This window comes from Furipterus horrens, unplaced genomic scaffold, assembly GCF_987537825.1.
Source record: "Furipterus horrens unplaced genomic scaffold, mFurHor1.1.pri manual_scaffold_3, whole genome shotgun sequence".
In the NCBI taxonomy this organism is placed as follows: domain Eukaryota; kingdom Metazoa; phylum Chordata; class Mammalia; order Chiroptera; family Furipteridae; genus Furipterus; species Furipterus horrens.
This window is the reverse complement of record NW_028327173.1, coordinates 65,318,235-65,326,454: the sequence shown is the minus strand read 5'-3', so window position 1 is coordinate 65,326,454 and position 8,220 is coordinate 65,318,235.

Below are 8,220 nucleotides of genomic sequence, written 5' to 3'. Positions count from 1 at the left end.
ATGCGTACACACACGCAAAATTACTCACAATGAAACACTGAGACACAAAATTTTAGTAATAACCAAAGCAGTTACTTATTCACAGGCCTGCAGCTTTGGGCGCCGCCCGGCCCTGCGTTCCTACCTCCGTAGCCCCCAGCCGGTACCGGATCTCCCTCGCGCAAGCGCCTGCCGGGTTACCGCCAGCGCGGCCGCGATGCCCGCCGCAGCTAGAGCGATCCACGGGAAGGGCCCGGCTCACATTCAGAGTCGCCTGCCGACGCTGCACCCCCCACCTTGCCTCCGGTGTCTGGGCCCCCGCCTTCGTCAAAACCTCTGTCACCTAACTCCTCACAGTTCCCAGACCTCCAGAACTCCAAAGTCCGCCACCCTCTGCCATGGCCGTCTGCGGATCCTCCACTGCGAGTGAGCGCAGCCCACTCCCGGCGCTGGACGGAGAGAGATAAAGGGAAGGGCTCGCTGGCCCGGCTGCACTGCCGGGGCTACCGCCCTCGACCCCGCCGCAATCTAGGTCAGGCCCCACCGCCAGGGGCCCGGGACCCGGCACTCCCGACCCCACAGGCAGCCAGGCCGCCCTCCCCGCTGCCGCTGTGGCTGGTCCTCGTCCCTCCTCCTCCTCCCCCCACCCCCAGTCATCCAGCCACCTTTTCCTCCCCATAGCCCATCCCAGAGGCCCATCCCTACCTCCCCTTCCCCGAGTCCCTCCCAGCCTCCGATCAGCATCGCCCCTCTAGTTTCCACCCACCCCCCGCCCCCACGAGGTTGCTGATAGACGGTGTCATACAAATACCTGTCCTTCTTCGCCTGAAGGACGCCTCTTCTTACCCACCCACTTAATCAATCAACCCCAAACATTCAAAAAAGCTTTAAAAATTACAGACAAGCCCCAACACCCTACCCCAAAGTAAACTTATTCAGGTCGCCTTCCAAATATATAAAAACTGGCAAGAGGAAAAGGAGAAGGAGCGACGGGAACGGAAATACAAGAACTCTCTTTTGCTGGCTAATGCCCTAAAAACTTCCTCCAAGGAAAAAAATTAAAATAAGACTAAAAGCAAAGCCTCCACCATCAGGCAGCCTCCGAGCCCCTGTTTCTGGTATGGTCAGGAGAAACATTGGACAAAGCTCTGTCCAAACCCCTGCTTACCTCCTCCGGGTCCCTGCCCTTTCTGTCAAAAAACAGGTCATTGGAAGATAGACTGTCCATTGGCCTCTAACTGAGGGACTAGCCCACCTACCCCAGCAGTGAATCTGGACGCTGGCCTTATGGTTCCAGACCTCCTTGGACTTTCCACCGCCTGGCCGGGCCCAGGTTCGAGAGCCCTGCCTTTCACCAAAACCCACGGTAAACATATTGGTGGCAGATAAGCTTGTCTGCTTTATCCTTAGTTCAGGAGCTACGTATTGTGTCCTGCCCGAGTTTTCAGGGCTCCTAACTCCCTCTGCCATATCAGTTGTAGGAATAGATGGCAAGGCAACCCAACCCCTAAGTACCCTCCCTAACCTGTCTCATTAGACATCAGGCATTCACGCACTCCTTTCTAGTACTGTCCCACAACCCAACCCCACTTCTCGAACACAATATTCTAACCAAACTGCACGTATCTATATCTCTTAGTTATTTTGACTCCATGCCCTCAAATAATCCCACCCCACACATTCTTCTAATTTTAGGGTAGTCCCTTCACACTATCCCAAACACTCCCTTCCATATCTAAAACACAAACAATCCTTCTGTCGCCTCTCACCATACTCCAGTCTCTATAACCCTAAAAAATACCTCCCATATATCCAACAAACCTCAATACCCATTAGCCCCCTTGGCCTTAAACAGTCTGAAGCCTACTATAAACCGCCTACTGGAAACAAGTCTGCTTCGACCTGCCGCCTCTCCCGCCAATTCCCCCATCCTAGCAGTAAAAAAACCAAACATATCTCACCATCTTGCCCAAAATCTATGTACAATCAATAAGGCCACCATCTCTTTCAACTCCATTGTCCCTAACCTTTATTCCCTCTTGTCATGCATCCCACCTCAAAACCTCCCACTTTACCATCCTAGACCTCAAAAATGCCTTCTTCACTATCCCACTCTTCCCAGCCTCCCAAGACCTCTTTACCTTCACTTAGACCGACCCAACCACAAAAATAACCCAACAACTGATGTAAATGGTCCTGCTTCAAGGGTATTAAAATAGTCCCCACCTCTTTAGTCAAGCCCTAACAACTAATTTACAGCAGCTTGACCTTTCCCCAGGTGTCTTCCTACAGTACATAGATAATCTCCTCCTCTGCAGTGCATCTAAAAACCTTTCTCATCTCCATACTGCCCAACTCCTAAACTCTTTTGCCAGTCAGGGTTACCGCATGTCACAAAACAAAAGGCTAATTCTCTCAAACTCAGGTCACATATCTCGGACTCTCCATCACCCCTACTCATAAACACCTAACTCCAGAAAGACAGAACCTCATAACTACCTTCCCCCTGCCCCATACTAAACAGGAAGTCCTATCATTTTTTTGGCCTCAACAATTTTTTCAAAAAATAAATACCTAATTTTAAATACCTAGCCAAACCTTTTTAACAAGCAACAACTAGAGACTTGTCTAACCCCCTAGAAAACTCTCAAGCCCTCCTTAAACCTTTCACCACATTCAAAATAGCACTCAGCCAAACCCCAGCCTTAGCTCTTCCAAACCCAAATAAACCTTTCCTCCTATACACGGACACAAAGCATAGCTTTGCTCTCGAGCTGTTAGCACAACAATATAGACCAGACCAACGGGTTATAGCCTATCTTTCCAAACCACTCAATTCTCTCCCTTCCTAGGGTAGCCAGCCTGCCTCTGTGCCTTAGCGGCAGCAGCAATTCTCAGTCAAAAAACCATTTAGTTCCCTTTGCCCAGATAATAGTCCACTCCTCTCATACTATTTCCGACCTACTAACACACCAGGCCATCGCTGTTAGCCTCCCTTACCCAAATTCAGTTCTTACACGCCCAACTACTTCAAATTCCTCAAATCTGCCTACATAAATCAGCTCTCCCCCTCAGCCCTGCCTCATCACTTCCCCTCCCCCACTCCCACACCCATACCCATTACCACACTCAACATCTCTCCTCCTTTTCGCACCCCTTCCCCAACATACAAGACACCCCTCTACCGCAGGTAAAATCCTGACTTATAGATAAAAGCTCCTACAAGGTCAGCCCAAAAGGAGCAGAATATACCATCACTACCTGTATCAATTCCATCATTAAGTCAGGACACTTGCCCTCTGGTATCTCTTCCCAACAGGCATAACTTATTACCCTAACGTAGGCCTTGGCCCTTAAGAAAAACCATCAGATCACTATATACACTAACTCCAAATATACCTATCACATCATACATTCACACACAAAAAAATCACCCAAGCCCAACCCTCCTCTAAATAAGCCTTCCACAGGCCCTATTCTTTACTCATATCATCTCGTAAAAACTTTTATTATATGAAAAGCTCCCCCAGGCTATCTCTTAGTTTTTAGAACACATCTCGGATGCCTGGCCATAGGGCACTCTCAGCAACTACACCCCTGAAGAAATTTACTTTTACACTTTCATCCTTGTTCTATCCCTCGCTAACTTACTCGAATCACCATAACCATACTATCTCCCCTCACAATTACAGTTATCGCCCTTCTAACCTTTGCCACCTCATATCAACATTCTCTAGCCCCCACAATATAGCGAATAGTGCACTTAACCAACAAAGCTGACTGTTGGATCTGCCCCCACTCCTCCCACCACACAAACATTAAGGTAACCACCTTTCCACCCAATCTCACCACCTTATATAACCTTACTGCCCACTTTTTCCAATCCCACTACTACACGAATTCAGCAGATCTCCCTGGAGCAGCCCAGCCAGTAGCCACCGTCGCTCATATTATAGGTCCTGCCGCTCTCTGCATCCACTTCAGACATGTCAACGACACCCACATTCAGTCTCGCTCCTTAGGCGCATTCAACCCTTCCCTTCTTTACAACCACACCCTAGACCTAACCGTACACTATGAAGGCTGACCAATAACTCCTACTCATTCTTACATATTAGCCCAAATTCACAATCATACCAACACTTCAAATTTTCCTACTACCCCTACATAATAAATTTTTTAAAATATAAATGTAGAGGCTTTAATAGATATAAATGTAAAATTGACATTAACTCCAACTTTAAATGTTTTTCTTAATGTCCTTTGTCTTCCAAGAAGACATCTTTTTTAGGAAGTTATATCTATTAATAAAAAACATTCCAGATAGAAATAAAGCACCAGGATGACTGCATGCCTTTCAATTACATTGAAACATTGTCTAAAAGGCTCACCCCAGGATCCCTTACATCTGTAGGGAAATGAACTTTAAAAAAAATATATTTTCTTTTAATATTTTTTTTATAGAGATGGGGAGGAAGGGAGAAAGAGAGGGAGAGAAACATCAATGTGTGGTTGCCTCTCACGCACCCCCAACTGGGGACCTGGCCCACAACCCAGGCATGTGCCCTGACTGGGAATCTAATCAGCAACCCTTTGGTTCACAGACTGGCACTCAGTCCTCTGAGCCACATCAGCCAGGGCGGGAAATGAACTTTTGATTGATGTTCTATTTACTATTGGTCAGGTCCCAGACTTTGTGAGATTACATGTTAACTTATAAATTTTTGTCTAGCACAGATGCAAATGGTTTTGGTCCAGAAGAAAAGATAACCCCAAAAGCTAGTTATATTGCAATATTGGATATTACTCTGTTTTTTCTCTATGTTTCAGAATGCCACCCCCAACTAACTGTATAAATCTCTGTTCCCAGACGATCTCAGAATCCGTTTCATGGTTCCCTCGTTAATGAGTTAAGTACATCTTTGACACATAATTTGTATGTGAATGAGTTAGGTTTTTACCTTCTTAAAAATTATTCTATGATGTCTCATTGTGGAAGAAACACAAATCCAAAGTTCAACAATTCCTATGTTCCTGTTTCCTCTTAAAGTTCAAGTAAAGTTAAATTGGATACTTTTTATTGGTGCATAGTTTTTTATAACAAGAACAGAACAGTAATTGTTGCTTTTGAAAAGAGAATTCAGACCAAGGAACTCTCAGAAGGTATCTCGACGGAGCCCAGTTTCAGGCTCATTATGCAATCCTGAACTCTCCTGTCTTCTGGGTTGGCACAGAAATGCTTCGCCCTGTTGGTGATGAAGATGATACCAGGCTGGGAACACGCACTGGTTGTTACAAAATAACTTTTCATGAACACACATCGGGTTCTTTTTGAGGTGTAGGAGGAGCAGCAGTCAGCGGGACGGTGAAAGCCTTTTAGCCATATTGAAGGTTCCAACTGCTGCATTGCCATTTCGAGTTCTGTCTGGATGAATATTTCTTCTTTACATCCTTGTTTGCAGGACTTCCATGCACTTTGATTTTCTGGAACTTCTGGTTGTTTTTAGTTTTGAGGTAGTTGTATTCCTTCTTAGTTGTGGAGGGAGATGCAGCGTGTCTGCCTATGCCTCCACCTTGGCCGGAAGTCTAAATTTTTGATTTAACCAATACAGCCAAACATTTCTTCAAAAAATCCTCCATAATGTTTAATACCAGTCAATAAAAAACAAAACTCACCCCAGTTACATTGCCATCTCCAAAGCAAAACATAGCACTACTATTTCCCTTCAAAAGATGGAATATCACTTCCTATGTAACACGCAAACATACCTAATAATTCCTCCTTACTAGACTAGCACCTACATAATAGTCGCTCTAATACTAAATATCTCTATACTAAGCCCTCAGCAAATAGCAACTTCCAAGGCAATCCCCAACCTTATCTCCTTCTTCAAGGCCTCCCTCTTGTCACCCCCACCAAAAAACCGGCAGTTGTCTGGATTTAGCAGACATATGTACAGAAACCCTATCCTTAAACAACCGAAAATGAGACACTCTCTATATAAAAGCTTCTTCTAGTTTATAAAAATACCCTAATTAAAAAAAAAATCAGTCTGAAATCTCTTTATCCCTTCAAAAAACTTAAAATGCCACCCTCCAAGCTAGAAAAACAGCAGGAATCCTTAAACAGCCTAGCTGACATAATTCTCCAAAACAGGAGGGCCCTAGACATCCTCACAGCCAAAGCAAAAAAACCAGCGCCACACTAAACAAAACTTACTGTTTTTACATGAGCGATACAAACATAATAATAAAAAAAAATTTACAAGTAGTTAAAAAGAAAACCAAAAAGCACATTGACATTATTGCACAAGCTAAGAAACGGGCGTACAGAGATTCCTGGTTTGAAACCTTCCTCTCATCCTTCTCCTCTCCCTTCAAAGCAGTTCTAGTGCCTCTCATAACCCCACTACTTCTCCTCCTATTATTCCTCACCCTTGGCCCTTGCTACCTCAAACTACTAGTTAACTTTATTCAAAAAATGATGCAACCCGTGACAGCCTCTACTGTCCATGATGTACTCTTATTAAGATCTTTCAGATATCAACCTGTGGCAAGAGATGACCCCAAGTCGGCAATCAATCCCCTCTCATCGGCCTAAACTCCGCAGGAAGTCATTATGGAAGAGAGAGATTCGAGGACCCCTCTCCCAACCAGTCTCTACCACTACCCCCGCAAAAAACACACCCCATCCCTTGCCTCCTTTTATTAAAACAAAAAGGCTAGAATGACAGCCTTGGTTCCCATGCTGCCCCCCCCCCACCTCACCCCACCCGCTTGCAGCTGCCCTGGAGTTTCGAATGATACTGGGGTGTGTCAACCCGAGCTCCGTTTGGCCTTGATCAGCCCTCAGACTCACAACTGCAAGATAAATGACTGAATTCAATAGTGCCTTTTTTCTTCCTCCTATAAAACAGCCCCCTCCTTCCCCAGGAGTCCGGAATCGGGCCATTCATGACACAGCTTCCTCCCCGCTTGCTAATTCCCTCAATAAACTTCTTTTCTTCTGCTCACTGCCTCTTAATTGTTCTCTGAGAGACTCCGTTCTTACAGGAAATGGAGTGGGAGTGGCAGTGATTATACAGTTTATTTTCTTCCTTCAGATGGAAGCAGTACAAGCACAGCGTTCAGGGCCAGCTATGGGTCAAGGGGAAAAAGATGTTTTTTTGTTACCTTTTGTGATGACTACTTGTGTGTTCCAGTTTTCAAATAGTATTGGATGTTTTACATTCTTATGTAACTTGGAAAGATATGCTGCAATTAAAATTTCTTTTTTGGATTGAACAAAATCTGCCAATGTTTCTTAGCTTGAAAATAGTTGCACACATGGCATTGTGACCTGGCTTTGGAGTCAGATGAATCTAAACCTGACCCTTTCCTTGGTCACTTAACAGTCATGTGATTCTTTCTTTCTTTCTTTCTTTCTTTCTTTCTTTCTTTCTTTCTTTCTTTCTTTCTTTAGTATATTTTATTGCTTATATTGTTACAATAGTTCCAATTTTTTCCCCTTTGCTCCCCTCCATCCAGCAGCCCCCTTCCCCGACAATCCCCTCCCCAAGTCCATGCCCATGGCTCACCCTTTCATATATTCTTCTTCTTTTTTTTTTTAAATAATTAATTAATTAGTTAAATATTTAACAATAAAAAATAACAATCCCTCCCTCTCAGACTTAAGACCCTTTACAATCTTATAAGGACAATGGACGAAGGTCTCGAGCTCCTCTAGCTGCTTCAAGTTGGACATGGTCGTCGTCCTACCTACTCTTGGGTCAAGAAATCCCTAATAAGAGTGGGGATGTGGAGGGGAGGGTGGCCTTCCCACAAGGGGAAGGATCGTGCAGACTCCACGTTGGTTGGCTGTCTCTGGACAACGGCATGCTTGGTTTAACAGGCTGGCATCCTTGTTGTATTCTGGGGGCAACAGGGTTAAAGGACATCATTCAATCCGTAACCACTAGATGACAAAAGACAGGTATTAATTTTTCAATGTTCCGCATTAGGGAAAAGAAGGGCTTCTTTAGAGGAAGGTATGCCAGGTACATCTCACCTGTCCAAAACCCTTTTGCCCATTATACTTAGTTTAAGCTGAGGGGAATATTTTAGGTTTCCCCCCTCTCAGGCCTCTGGGCTCTTTCTGTCCAAGCCATTAGGATAGAAAAGAGAAACCAGTTTTAAAGTGAAGCCCACAGACCACCCCGTTCTTCACCAACCCAGCCACTTAGTTCAGCCAAACCATTGAGT